Source organism: Pseudorca crassidens, chromosome 3 (assembly GCF_039906515.1).
Source record: "Pseudorca crassidens isolate mPseCra1 chromosome 3, mPseCra1.hap1, whole genome shotgun sequence".
Classification (NCBI taxonomy): domain Eukaryota; kingdom Metazoa; phylum Chordata; class Mammalia; order Artiodactyla; family Delphinidae; genus Pseudorca; species Pseudorca crassidens.
The window spans coordinates 147438751-147453005 of NC_090298.1; the positions used below are offsets into that span (position 1 = coordinate 147438751).

A 14255-nucleotide genomic window follows, 5' to 3' on the forward strand; every position below is an offset into this window, starting at 1 on the left:
CTAAAAAGCTCATTCTGTTGGTGTTCTAGTTGAGATACTTCAGTTAGATCTTATTACAAAGACGTGGGTGCAAGGGAAAAGGCCCGTTGGAAGATTTTAGATATTAATGAAGATCTCCTTGAGAAGTCACCGGACTTTACATTCTACTTAAAATCGAGCTAAATTAGTAGATTCTCATGGAAAAGTCTAATAGTGAGTTCTCCATCCCTAGAAATATTTAAGCAGTAGGTAGCTGTCTCTGGGCAGGGATAATGAAGAGGTATTCAAAGTATCAGATGAAGGGTTAAACGGAATGATTCATTAAATCCCCATCCAAAACTCTATGATCCATAAAACAGAGGTCCAAAGGAAGTGGCAGGAGGAAGGATGTATTTGCTAGGTGGAAAGACAGTGGACATGTCTGCATTGTTTACAGACCACTGAGGTCGCGGGAGCTACAGACCAGGCCGCAGCAGAAGCCGTGGTTTATCAATCTGAAAGTCACCGACTTTACAGGTGATCAAAACCAGCATCCCCACAGGACGAGGGCTCTTCGTGCTGAGAGTCAGAGGGATTTGAGCTGAGGAAGCCATTAATAACATAGCCTGTTTTGCAGAAAGTACTCTGTCTTCTCGTTAACCATGATTTCTCAGAAACGTCTGGCTCCTCTGTTTTGAAATGAAATAATTTTTCTCATTTGTAATTGGAGCTGTGAAATTACATTAGTCTGTAAAGCTTCAGGAAGCAGCATTTCTAAACTGTGGCTTGAATGTCAAGCAAACAAACAGAAACGGTTAAAAGATAAATATTGCAGAGCCTTAAATCAATCTTTATAGGTAGAGGCAATGAGCGTGAGAGACCTGCAAACAGAGCCTGGGTAACTGAGCCCCACAAAGCCTGGAGATCGGCCAACAAGCGATGACAAGTCCAAACTGTAATTCAGACCAGGAACTTAGGAACCCGCAGAGCTACTCAACTCTGTGTTTCCATAGAAAGGAGTTTTCTTTTGTCAAAGCGACCTGCAGAGAGGAAAATGCAGTGTTTCTGGGCTCTGGAGTCTTCCTTTTCAGAGAAACTTTTATCCTATGGCAGAAGATGCCACTGCCTGGATTCACAGCTCTCTTGAAGTGTGATATGCTTTTGCAATAATTTCACGACTCAGGTATACTTCAAATAAGATGGTCCTTTTCGTCACCTCCTTCTCCCCAGTATCAGCTCCATGGAAAGATCAAAATGTATCCTTTGTCCACGTTGGAAAACCATCTTGAGGTGCATCAGGCCACAGATATATCTGTGATCTCAGCCATAACTGCAGCCCCAGAGGAAAACACTCCTAAGAACTACACCTGGACTTGCTGTCTTCCCCACAAACCTGCTCCTTCTTTGCTCACTCTGAGCAAAGACACCCTCGGGCACACAGTCAGCCAAGCAGACTTGATTTCTCCCTCTCTCTATCCCCAACATCTTCTCCATCAGGAAGTCAAACCCATCTCACCCCCAAGCCAACTTCCTGCATCCTCTGTTCCAAGTTTCCCAAACTGATCTCCCACTTCCAATCTCAGCAGCAGGAAATTTCCCCAAACCCAAACCTGACCACGGGACTTCCCTCCTTGAAGGGCTTCAGTAGTCTCCCAGGGGTGAGTTTGACCGCGGCTCTGGCATAGCTGAAGGCCCTTAGTGGGCAGGCCCTTCCTTACCTCTCCACCCTCCACCTCCTGCATCACTCCACCATAGCCTCTCCTCTCCTGCTTCTGAGTTTTTGCATGCTATTTTCTTTGTCCAGAATGTACTTATCCCACCCATCTTCACCTGACTAACTCCTCCCTGCCTCCTAGGTCTTACCTTAGTTGCCAAATCCCCTAGGACAATGTTCCTGACACCCCAACTCTGACTTGGGTGACCCTGTTCTGTGCTCCTGTAGTATCCAGACTAGAATTTCATCTATTCATTCCATTTCCCACATTACGTGGCTATCGTCTAGGTAACAGGACGAACAGTAAGGTTCTCATTAACATCCCAGAAATGAAGCTGAGGTCCAAAGCTGAGGACAAAAGGTGTAACTGCTCCACATTCTAAATCCAAACCGTCTCCAGTAGCTGGTGTACACCAACATCCCCCGTGGTTTTTTGAGAGGCACCAGTTCAGTACCAGTCCTACAGTAATCTGCATGCACCTCATCCCAGAACTGAGGGAGGGTCTGCAGAGGACTCTGGATACAAAGCAATGCCCATAGAAAGAAGGCATTGCCTCTCCTCCCTGGAGCTGAGGTGAAGGGAGGTAGAGCCAAAAGAATCACTCATGAAACATATGAAGACGAGACTGGCACCTTATGGCCCCACTAGGGAAATGTCTGCTGATCTTCCATCCCAGGTACATCCTGGCTCCACCAGCAGAACAGAGACACTTGAGAACGTTTGGGAATCCCTCTCTTACTGTGGGGAGAAAGGTTAAACCCACAAGGTGTGTGTGTCAGGGCCTCAGTCATGTCCTCAGTGTGGTTACCCCATTTCTAAGCCTGCCTGTGGCAGCCTTCGCTTGGAATTTCACTCCACTCACAGCCAGCCCCTTACGTTATCACCAGCATGGGTTAATGGACTCCTCAATCTTGTTCGATTTTTCACAGGCTTTAAAGTGAAAGTCGTTCTGCTTTGGTCAAGTTCCTATTGACTGAAAGGCGAATTCAGCTCCGCGCAACCCTCCTGGAGAAGAGTGAGGAACTTGTGATGGCCAAGGTTTGCCCTGCTCTCCCACACTGCCCACCCCCAGCCTTTTGGCAAGCAGGGAAGACCCCTAACTGAAACCCAACATTCTCCCCAGGCAAAGCTGAGCAGGGCCAGCGCTGCTCTGCTCGGCCGCTTTCCTTCTGTTTGGTAGGGGGAGCATCTGCAGATGCCAGAGGCCACTTGGTTCCATCAGCTAGCCACGAAGGAGGACCGCCACACACAGCTCTAATCTGATAGCAGTTTGTTCTCACAACCGCCTTCCTCCAGCCAGCGCCTCATGAAGGAAAGTAATTCCACCCACTGGGAAATCAGTAACTACCCACAAACCTCATACTCCAGATCAGGTTACAAGCCTTTTACAACCCTACCACTGTTGTGCCCCCGCGCATTCTTCAGCAGCTCCTCGTGACTCACTCTCCTTACCTTCCCAGAAACACGCCTAAGTACAATGTCAGAATCACTCCTCACTCCCCCTCCAGCCTGCCTCAGCCATGACATACATCTCCACTTTACGAACCCTGAGGGCCAGAATATGTCTCCCCAGCTCAACAAACATAGCCTATTTAGAGATTTCAGAACTCAGCAACTGCAAACTTTCTCTTCAGGTATCTTACAGGGGTGAAAATATAATTAGGCAGTAAATCCTAAAGAAGAAACATACGTTCAGAACTTTATACTAGACACCCACTTAAAGTCCAAACCGAGCTATTGCTTTTGCCATATATCCTTTATATTTAACATAAAGCATGATATTGCACTAAACCTACAAGCGAACCCCTATAACAAGTTAGTGTTTGCCATTCAGAAGCATAGTGATGGCAGGAAGAGTAGACTGATGTATAATTGTTGGAATTTACACAGTGATGGGAGTGTGGTTATGTCCAAAAATGTCACACTGGTTATAAATATAATTTGTAAGTTCTGATAGTCTATATGCATATGTTTATATCCTTAAACATATATAGACATAATTATTGTAACAGGCACTATTCTCATGGATATCCTGTTCTAGTGGGATATCAGAAACAATTTAAGAAGATAATAATTGTCTTAGGTTGGATCTTCCAGAAGCAAACTCTGAGATGAGGTTTGGGTGAAGGTGTATTAAATAAGGAGGTGTTCCAGAAAACACTGGAAGGGGAGTAGGGAAGTGGGACCATGAAGGGAAGGAGACCAGGTAGCCTTCAAGTCTCACAGAAGGGGAGCTCTGGGGACAGTGTGGGCCACAGGGGTGAAGCAGCTGGAGTATTTAGACCTTGGGGATGGGTGGTCCCGGGCACTTCAGGTGCTCTCAGTGTCCAGGCAAAGCAGGCCCTGCTGCCTGAGGGCAGCCAGAGAAGGCAGGGGCTGGCTATTGGGAGAGAGAGTCCTCCTGGAGCTCTTGTACACAAAAATGATCACGATTACAGGAGACATGGGAAGAGCGCTGAAAGTTGATGCTATTACAACAAATGCCAATAGCTCCCAGCAAGACAATTAACTGGGTAACCTGGGAAAGAGAGTCTGGAGGTGCAGGGAAGACTGTTCCATGTGGGGCAGTTAAGAAGGCTTCTGAGACGGAGAACTGGAGCTGAGACCTGAGGGTGAGAAGGGAACAGCCTAGAAAGATCTCAGGGAAGGCCATTCCAAGCAGAGGAAACAGCATGTGAAGGCCCCGGGGTAGAAATTTGCTCAACATGTTGGAGGAATCACGTGGAAATAAGTGTGGCCAGATTATAGGAAATGGGAAGCATAATATGAGAGTTTGGCCGGGGCCAGGTCTCATCAGGCCCTGTGGCCCATGGTAAGGAGTTTGATTACTGGGTGGAGATAAAGATGTTTTGTTTTTGTATTTTTAATAGAGGGTAGGGGGTGGGTCTAGAGAGGAAGGTAGGAGAAGACTGAGGAGGCTTTTCATAGAGGGGAAAAAGAAGTCTAATGGTTATTGAGCCCTTACTCTCTACCAGGCAGTCTCTCTTTGAAGAAGTCTATCATTGTACCTATTTTATGGATGAGGAAACTAAAACTCAGAGAGATTCAGTAACTCGCCTAAGATTACACAGCTAGTAAGTGGCAGAGCTGGGATTTAAACATAGAAAATGTGATCTCAGAGCCCATTTTCACATCTACTAAACTATCCTGCCTCCTTACTATAACAGTGAAGGGGAAAGGAGATAAAAACTTGATTAGTTTGTAGCAGGAGAGACAAAGGAAAATGGACAGACTTGGGTTACAGTTCAGAGGCAGAATCGAACTTGCTGATGGGTTTAAATGTGCTATATAGATGTGTAAGCATATGCATTTTGAATGCTGGAGAGACTCATTTTAGGGTTTATCAAGTTAGGATCTAGTCATGAAGCCCATTTCACTGCCTCAACTAGCAAGTAATGAAAAGACTCCCATCAACATTTCTCTGATAGTGTGAAGTGGCTGCCGAGATGGCCCATTATCACACCTCTGCAAGCTCTTAGGGCATAGTCAGTGTGTCCGATATTATATTATATATGACACATAATCAGTGTGTCCTGACAGGTGCTTCCACTTTCGGTTACCCCTCTGCACTTTCCAGGATCACTTACACCGCCACTGTGACCAACCTCCTCCCTAGCCAGCACACTCATTAAACCACAGTCTAGCTCCATCGAAAGTGCTTTTAGGAATATAAAGGTGCAGATATGGCCAACTGAGTAGTGACCCAAAATTTGATTTGTTCCCTAATGCTTAGAATGATTACATTCACGATGCCACACCAGAGGAGTGTAGCTCAGCCTTAGAAGATTGTCTCATCCATCTCCTAACCCTGGCTAATGGAAGGAGAAGCCAATGAAAAGCTTGGGGCTGAACCAGCTGGCCTCTACACTGGATAATCCGGGCAGTCTTTAAAGGAGGATTCTCATCAAAGCAATGTGCTCCATTTCAAATTCATGCAAGAGGAGAAATGAGTCAAGGTAGCTTTTTGACTGGCAGGAGCTGGGTCTTACATCCTTTGCCCCCATTTTGTTCCAATTCAGTGACATCTGAAATTCAAATCCATTTATAAGCACTTAGGATACCTATTATAACAGTAAGTACCACCCACACCCTTCCAGAGCATATCATCCTTGACCCCACTGCCTTTCTTTTGTACTATGCTACACAGATCCTTTAATCCCTTCACCCCAGCCCCTGTCTCCTCTGGAGATTCACATGATTCCCTGGCTCCATGAATTTCAATCTTTACTTAACCAGTCTTTCTGAGCTAATCTGTGGTCACATACTCAAACAGGGTTTTCTCAGCAGTAGGAGTCAAATTTTAATAAAGGGTAGAAACCATTTGTCTAGAAATCCGTTGAGAATGAAAGGGAGTGGCTGAGTGGAATACCAAGTATGAGAGCTAGGTAACATATGTTGAACTCCTGCTGGGTTCTGGGCACCATATTGGGAAACTACTTAACCCTTACCAAAATCTGTTCTGTATACGGCATTGTCCCCATTTTACAGATGAGAAAACAGGAACTCTAAGCAGCTTGCTCAGGGTAGGGTCAGTTAGCTAGTGTGACTCCAACAGAGGCAAGATTTCACGGTAGACTCCAATGCCAGCACTGTTCCAACTTCACTCACAGGCTCATGAGTACAAACAATTATTCCCAACTTTGAGATTCTGCAAACTGAAGGCAGCCACCCTTTGAATTTGTTAGCTCCCTTAAGCTAGGCTTAAGTAGGAATTCCAAGACCCTGGCTGGTTGGTTTGTTTAATTGTTGGTTGTTTTGTATGTTTTAGTGAAGGTTACAGTACCAGGGGAATAAAACAAACAACAAATCGCAGTCCTAGAATCATAGATTTAAATAATAATGAACATTCATCAACTCGGTGATTTAGTCATCAGTTTAGTCACTCACTTCACTTTTTAAAATTCAACCAACCATTTATTCAACTCCAATTGGTTAAATAACCTGAGCTTACCCGTCTCACTGCAGTTGGCTAGCAGATAGCAATCATGACCTTCAAACCTCTCACTCCCTGTTTCCCAGAAGACAGTGAGAGCGTGGGGTGAGATACCTAATCTCCATCAGGTCATGTCTCCTGCAGCTCATAGCACAATGTCTGTCACACGGTAGGATCCTAGGAAGTGTTAGATGAGTGAACGAGTCTTTGCTGATTTCAGAGAGAGAGAGCCCTGTCTGCCTACACCGAGGGCAACTCTCAGAATCAGAAACCTATCTGGTGTTGGGTTATTTCACTATTCATTATCCTGTGCTGTCCTTGAAGAAATCAGATGGCAGCAGCTAGGGGCTGGAAGAAGGGTGTTCAGGAGGAGAACTGCACGTGTGTTTCTTCACCTTCACCACTTCCCCTGAGCAGCTGTTCTTGTAACATCTTTCCATCCTTGGCTTCATCTGATCCCAAAGGCAGTTATGGAGAAGTGGGCAGAACTCTGGATTGAGGGTCCAGAGACCTAGGTCTGAATCCCCGACTTACTACTGCCAGGATGCGTGATGTCAAATACGTCACTTTACCTCTCTTCCTCCAAAAATGGGGATTAAAATGCCCATAAGAGGATCCAAATAAAACATACAAATTCAGTTGTAGTTATAGGCGTACCTCAGAGATATTGCAGATTCGGCTTCAGACCACCACAATAAAGTGAAATACCACAATAAAACCAGTCACATAAATTGTTTTGGTTTCCCAGTGCATATAAAAGTTATGTTTACACTATATTGTAGTCTATTAAGTGTGCAGTAGTATTATGTCTAAAAAAATACATACCTTCGTTTTTAAATGCTTTACTGGTAAAAAAATAAAATAAAATAAATGCTTACCATCATCTGACAACACAAGGTTGCCATAAACCTCCAATTTGTAAAAAAGAAAAAGAAAAATGTGGTATCTGTGAAGTGCAATAAAATTGGATGTGCCTGTATTAAGTGTAATGAGGCATAGGGATCTGATGCTACACCTAAGAAGTTTTTGAGTCCAAAGCAGAGCACATCGAAACTCCAGCAGTTGACACGTACACTTGACAAAACACCTTGGTCCAGGCGTACTGGAATAAAATGGACTAGAAGCTGTTACCTGCATCATTCAAACCAAGCGTCCTTTGTCTGAAATACCAAACTCCAGAGAACTGAGTTCCGAGAGGAGGGAATAAACTGAAATGATTGGGGTATACGCCTCAGATTTTCATGCTCCCTTTTGTATGTGGAGAGACTGAAAGAAGGCTCAGGCAAGCGTTCTCTGAACTTCCTTGTACATTTCTGCTTGCAACTTAGAATAATAATGCCACTTACTGGCAATCCTCAAGCTGCACACGAACAACCCTGTATCGCTGGCATCACAAAACTTACACATACCAAAAAGAACAAAAACCAACAGCAATGTTTTGGATCAATATGACAGCCGGCATTCCATTTCTGAGACAAGCACACACTAAAAGCCGCTCGTTTGCACTTTAAGGCCAACAGAGGGGCCCTTCATTTCAGAGAATTAAATGAGAAAATTCTCCTGGATTCAAGCATTAGCAAAATGGAAGGGCTGTGTAATTGTTTCCAATCATCATCTGATTCTCTCCTTCCCTCACCTTCCCCATAACAGCTCCAGAGGACAGGAAACTGGGGTCCCTCTCACAGCCTCACACATTTAAAATCTAGTGTTGTTTATTACAAAGGGAGAACAGACAAGTGTAACAGCTTTCAAACAAGCTGAAGAATTGGAAGCAAACTCCAAAGAGGAAGGAAAAACCATTGCTATGCCCCCCCTCCCCCTGATCCTGCCCAAATAAAAATGAAAATGGGAAAAAATTCTCCTTCTGGCCTGTTTTTCTTTTCTAGAAGCACTCAGCTAAGAAGGCAGAGAAGAGAGACAGCCTTCAGGGGGCAGGGGGTTTTGCCTGCTTCATTTCTCCATTCATGCGACAGAACCCACACGAGCCCTCCCCTGGAAGGCCCAAAGCGAAAGAGTGACTTGAGAAATGAATCACCCACTTAGGCCCAAAATTTAAATGAGAGGATCAAAGAGAGCCTGTTTCGATTCTGAAGCCAATGAAGAGGAAAGTGTGAGAAGGGAGAAAGTAAAGAGAATACATGTCGGTCAACAATATGTAATGAGCTTTCTGTACAGAGGGAGGACAACATATGGTCCTTACCCTTGGGGCAGTCCAAGTGTAATAAAGAAAAGAACCAGTCAACTGACGGGAACAGTATAAAAACATACGATGAAACACATTGTGTTTCCACTATGTTCAGTCCCTGCCAATGAATCTCAGATTGCACTCCTATGAAAATGACATTAATATTTTATTTTAGGCATGACTTGTTGATATATTTATTTTTAGTTACATGTATTCCTTCCTATGCTACCTTAGTGCAAAAAGATGCAAAAAGGAGATGACACGCCAAAGTAAAAGGTAACATAAGGGCTTCAATTACCCACAAAATGTAGCTCCTCACTTGTGTGATAAACTGTCCGGACAATGAAGGAGATCATCCAAGTTCTAGAGTGTATGGATCACTGAAGTAGAAGAGAACCAATTCCTCAAGAGAAATACAGCTTTTTCTGGCACTAAATTCTTTAAGAGATTTTTTCTATTTTGAGTTTTAATGTTAATGTTCTAGATTAAGTTCAGTAGTGATTAGCTGCTTTTGACATCAAGTTGTGGAATTTTAGTTCTAAGAAGAACCTGAGAAAAGCTAATGGTTTTCATTCATTTGACTGCGTTATGTGCTCACATAAAACATGAAAACAATAAATGGAGGACGACTCATGACGTGTACTTGTCCTTACATGGCATCTTCATTTATTTTTCATCTGGACAAATGTTTATGGAGTGCCTAGCAAATGCCAAGCACTGGGGTGTATAGGACCAGGACATAAGTGGTAAAGACTGAGAGAAGTGACCAGACTCAAGGCATATGTGGGAAACAGTCAAAGGCCTTAGTGATTTATTGAAAGTGAAAAATAAGGCACAGGAAAATTTGAAGGCTAACTCCAAATGACCAGCAGAAAAATAATGGAAGAAGAGAAAGTTTTCATGAGCAGAATGAATACAATTTTGGAAGTGTTGAGTTTGAGTACCTGTAAGACATTCAGATGAAGATGTCAAAGGGACAAAGGTCTGAGAATGATTTCATATAAATGTGCAAGCATGAATTCAACTATATGAAAGATACATGGTACATGACCTCCTTCCATAAAGAATTTATAATAAGCAATCACAGTGCATTTAGCAGAGAGCAGTTTATTAAAGTTTATCTGGTGATGATCATGAAGACCACAATGAAATGAAAAGAAAGGAAAAGGAGGGGAAAGAAGATACAGAAGCAAGGAAGAGGAGAAGGAAAAGCAGCTGGGGTCTGAACAGGGACTGACTGGGGATATATGAACACAGGAAGTTGGGACAAGGGAGCTTAGAGGGGCTTGGTAACATGAGAGGTTTTCGCTTGAAACTTTTAGCTCATCACAAAGACAAGGTTTAGGCAGAGTCCAAAGAGGGGTAAGCAGCCCAAACTGCCCAGGTGATCTAACCAGTATGTTTGTCAATACTGTCACTTTACCAAGTAAGGCTAATTGAATAGGAACTGGAAAGCAGGGTTTGCAGGGCACAACAGCCAACGACTATTTCTAGAGTATCTACAATGCACCTGGCTGTTGAAACTGGGATGGAAATGTAGCTAAAACCTGGTCCTTTCCCTCAAGGGCTCTCCTGCTAGAGCATCATGCACAGCCTACTGGCCCAAGATAAGGCAAAGGGATAAACTGGACTGTGAGGAGGAGGAATGGAAAGAACTGTCAGACATTAAGGAGGCTCCATTCTCATTCTTCTGACACAATAAGTACCAGGCCCCTCGATAAGGCGGAGTACAGGATGGATGCTAAGAGCAGGAATCTCAGTTACTGTCTGTGTGACCCTGGACAAGTCACTTAATCTGTCCAAATCTCTGTGTCTTTGTCTGTAAAGTGGAGATAATAAGAGCACCTCCCTTCACAAGACTGTGAGAATGAAATAAGAATATGTGAAGCACTTAGAGCAGCAAACCTGGCCCATGGTAAGCGCCATGAAAATGGAAGCTATTATTATCATATTTTTTTAAATATCCATATGTAACTTTCTGGGTAATGGAAATATGCTATATCTTGACATGGGTGGTGGTTACACGGGTGTCTACAAATGTAAAAAAAATTCACTGAGCTGTACACTTCAGATTTGTACATTTCACTGTATGTAAGTTATACCAAAATTTAAAATATACATTGCTATCAGGTAGGTATTATTATTTTCCCTGTTTGACAGGTGTGCACAGTGAGGCTTGAGGAAGTTAAGCAAATTGCCTGAGATCCTGCACCAGGTCTCACTCTCAGGCATTCAGACTCCAGAGCCTGAGCTCTCAAAGACTGGGCTTGGGTTCCTGCGTTGGCCGAGCGTTGGTCCTCTATAGGGCTCAAGGAGCAGTTACCCAAAGATGCTGTCCCCAACTCTACATGGAGAATCTCCTGCATGAAGAGAGAGCAGCTCTTCCTTCCTCTCTCCCATTCTTTACCCCACCTTCCACACTCTTCTCATCTCAGCTCAGTTCCATTGCCTTATTAACTATTAAAACAAAAATGCCTGCCAAATCACAACCTGGCTGGTGATGAAGTGCACACATGCCAGCAGGGGGACACCCAGCAGAAGACTGGCAGTGATTAAGGACTTGAAGGGAATACACCCGAGCTCTCCAAATTCCTCTGGAGCATAAGATGTCCCACTAGGAACTGACGGGCACCCATTCTAAGTCTGCATGCAGCTCTTGCCAAGACAAAGCATCAGGCAGGGACGAGTGAGTGATCATAATTTATGAGGTGCTGTAGAAATTAATTTTGTATGTCTCCTCCATTAGCAGTGTGTCTGGACTAACTTTAATATGCAAGTTATCATGTTAATCTTTGATACTAGAAAAGAATGTGCCGTCATTAACCTTCCTAGCCCTGAATTTAGCAATGCAGTCTTTTTTTTTTTACTTTATTTTTGGCTGTGTTGGGTCTTCGTTGCTGCGCGCGGGCTTTCTCTAGTTGCGGTGAGCGGGGGCTATTCCTTGTTGAGGTGCACGGGCCCCTCATGGCAGCGGCTTCTCTTGTTGCGGAGCACAGGCTCCAGGTGCACAGGCCTCAGTAGTTGTGGCTCGTGGGCTCTAGAGCACAGGCTCAGTAGTTGTGGCACACGGATTCAGCTGCTCCGTGGCATATGGGATCCTCCTGGACCAGGGCTCAAACCCGCGTCCCCTGCAATAGCAGGCGTATTCTCAACCACTGCGCCACCAGGGAAGCCGTACAATGCAGTCTTTTTATTAGCCCTAGCAGAAGCAGCATTCTTTCTTGGCATCTCAGTACCCTACCTACCTGTATGCAGCTCTACCAGGCACTTTGTAAAATCTCTGCTGATTCAGAAGCCCGTTTCTCAAACATTTGACTCTAACTGCCCATAGTCACCAGAAGTTGACTCCGCCTTCCTTTTTTCTTTTTTATTCAGATTCCTCTCAATGAGAATAAATTCTCTGCCGAAGGAGCATTCCACAAAAAGCACATAATGGCCAGTTCTTAGAAGGAGAGGCCCACAGTATGAGGGGACATGAATGAGTTCTGTGTGATATTTATGAAGGCTAGCTCATGCCAGCCTAGCAGTGATTGGTCTTCAGAACCCCAGCATCTCTGGGTAACTAAATTATAGAAGCAGGAACTTTTGCTTCAGGGAACAGGGAAAAAAATTAGGCAATATTGGAAGATTAGCTGTTAAAGACAATAGGAAAATCACCCAAATAGTGTAATCTAGTACATCTTTTTCTCCATGTATTCAATTCATATAGGCATATACCTATTTATAGGTAAAAGAAAGTTACCTATGCCCCCATCTGATGAATAACTTTAATATTCTTATTCCATTCATCCCATACATTCTAACCTTTAAAATGTGATAACAGTGGGAAAATCTTTGATAAATTGCATTTTGCCACTTTTTCTTTCATTCACACCCTCTCACTGAACAGCAAGGTAATCAGAAATTAGAGAACTTTTTAGATGGGGAAAACAAGGTAAGAATGAGGTCTAAAATAGAATTTTAAAATAGACCCTAAGTAAGTCCCTGAAAAATAAAACCAGTTTCTGTTCTCAACAAATGCAATAGCATGCAGTTTATAATTTAAAATACACACAAAAATACATACATACTGAAACAAAATTGACTACTGACCCAACTTCTTGGATTGTAGGAAAGTTACCAATAATGAGACCTTCTGTATATCTCTGGTATATGGGTAGTTTTTATGTTCTCCATTTTGATTTAATAATTGTTTTTCTGGCTGCTACATAAAAAAGACATGACATGAATAAGAAGGAAACTGGGATTCAGCCACATCTATCCTCAAAAGGCTTAGGGCATTCTAAAGGGCAGAATCAAATATTTTCCAAGCTTTAGTTAACCACTTCACATTTTGACAACGTGAAACCTACCCTGTACTCCTCAAAATTTACAGCCTACACTATGGTTTACTTAATTTTTTTCATAAAGGAGATTCATTCTAATCTGCTTACATTCATTTTAAAAGAAAATTTTGCTATTTCAAATGGAAAACCATTGTCGCTTCCCATAGATGGAAGGTAAGGTAACAATCAATACCAGGAAAACAAAACACTTACATTAAATTCTAAGAGGCACTTAAAGCCGAGGTCTGTTCCTTTTGCGCTATCAAAGGAGATTAGCAGAGAAAGATTATAGACAAAATAGCAGAGGTATACAATCCTTGACATAATGAGAAAGATTGAAAAGGACTTGAGAGAGAACGAATGATCTGCTTCTGTGATATAGTACTTTAACTGTGCATAGCTAAAATTATCCTTCATGCCAAGGAAAAGAATTTTGCATGTGGTGGTACATATCACACTTTGAGAAACACAAGTAAAAAGAAAGAAACCAAAATCAGGATCTCTGGCTTCCCATCTCTGCAACTAACCCATGGTGTGATCTTGAGCAGGTCATGTCCACTCTTTGGACCAGTTTCCTCAACTGTAAAATGAGGAGGTTGTGGATTAGGCAATCTCTCCAAGGAGCCGCTCAACTCTATGTGTCTGTGTTTTGTGAAACCTTTAAACGTGTTCTAGAATATTTCTTCATCATCTAAAATATGTGGTTGTTAACTGCATTTATCCTATTATCTGAAACGCTTACCAGAAAGAAATAGCAAAGATTTGAAAAGATCAGCTACTTTGGGGCAAAAGAGCCTTTTGAAGCTGTTGCGTTGAAACAAAAATTGATACAATCGACTGCAGTGCAAGCACAGCAGAAGCTGACTCTCCAGGATATATACCCGTGCACCTCTCAGCTTTAGAAGCCAGTGGGCAAAGCACTGCCTTTAAATTGGCCTTACCAACCATCACGTAATCATTTGCCTAGGTCAAGTGGTAGTGTCTGCCAAGTGAGTAAAAAAGGGCGCTGATTCAAAATACCGGCTTTACTAATGGCAGGCTGAGAGGGGAAGAAACAGATCAGCAGTCAAAAACCAGCTAAGTAACTGTAAGCTTGCTCACTAGCAAGATCTGGTGTAGTTAAGCAAGTTTTTCTCCAT

General features: G+C 43.2%; 1 protein-coding gene across 1 annotated transcript in view; it reads right to left on the reverse strand.

Moving 5' to 3' along the window:
• The window catches only part of DOCK2 (dedicator of cytokinesis 2), a 405630-nt gene that overhangs the window by 259168 nt on the left and 132207 nt on the right, over positions 1-14255 (reverse strand). The window lies entirely within an intron of this gene.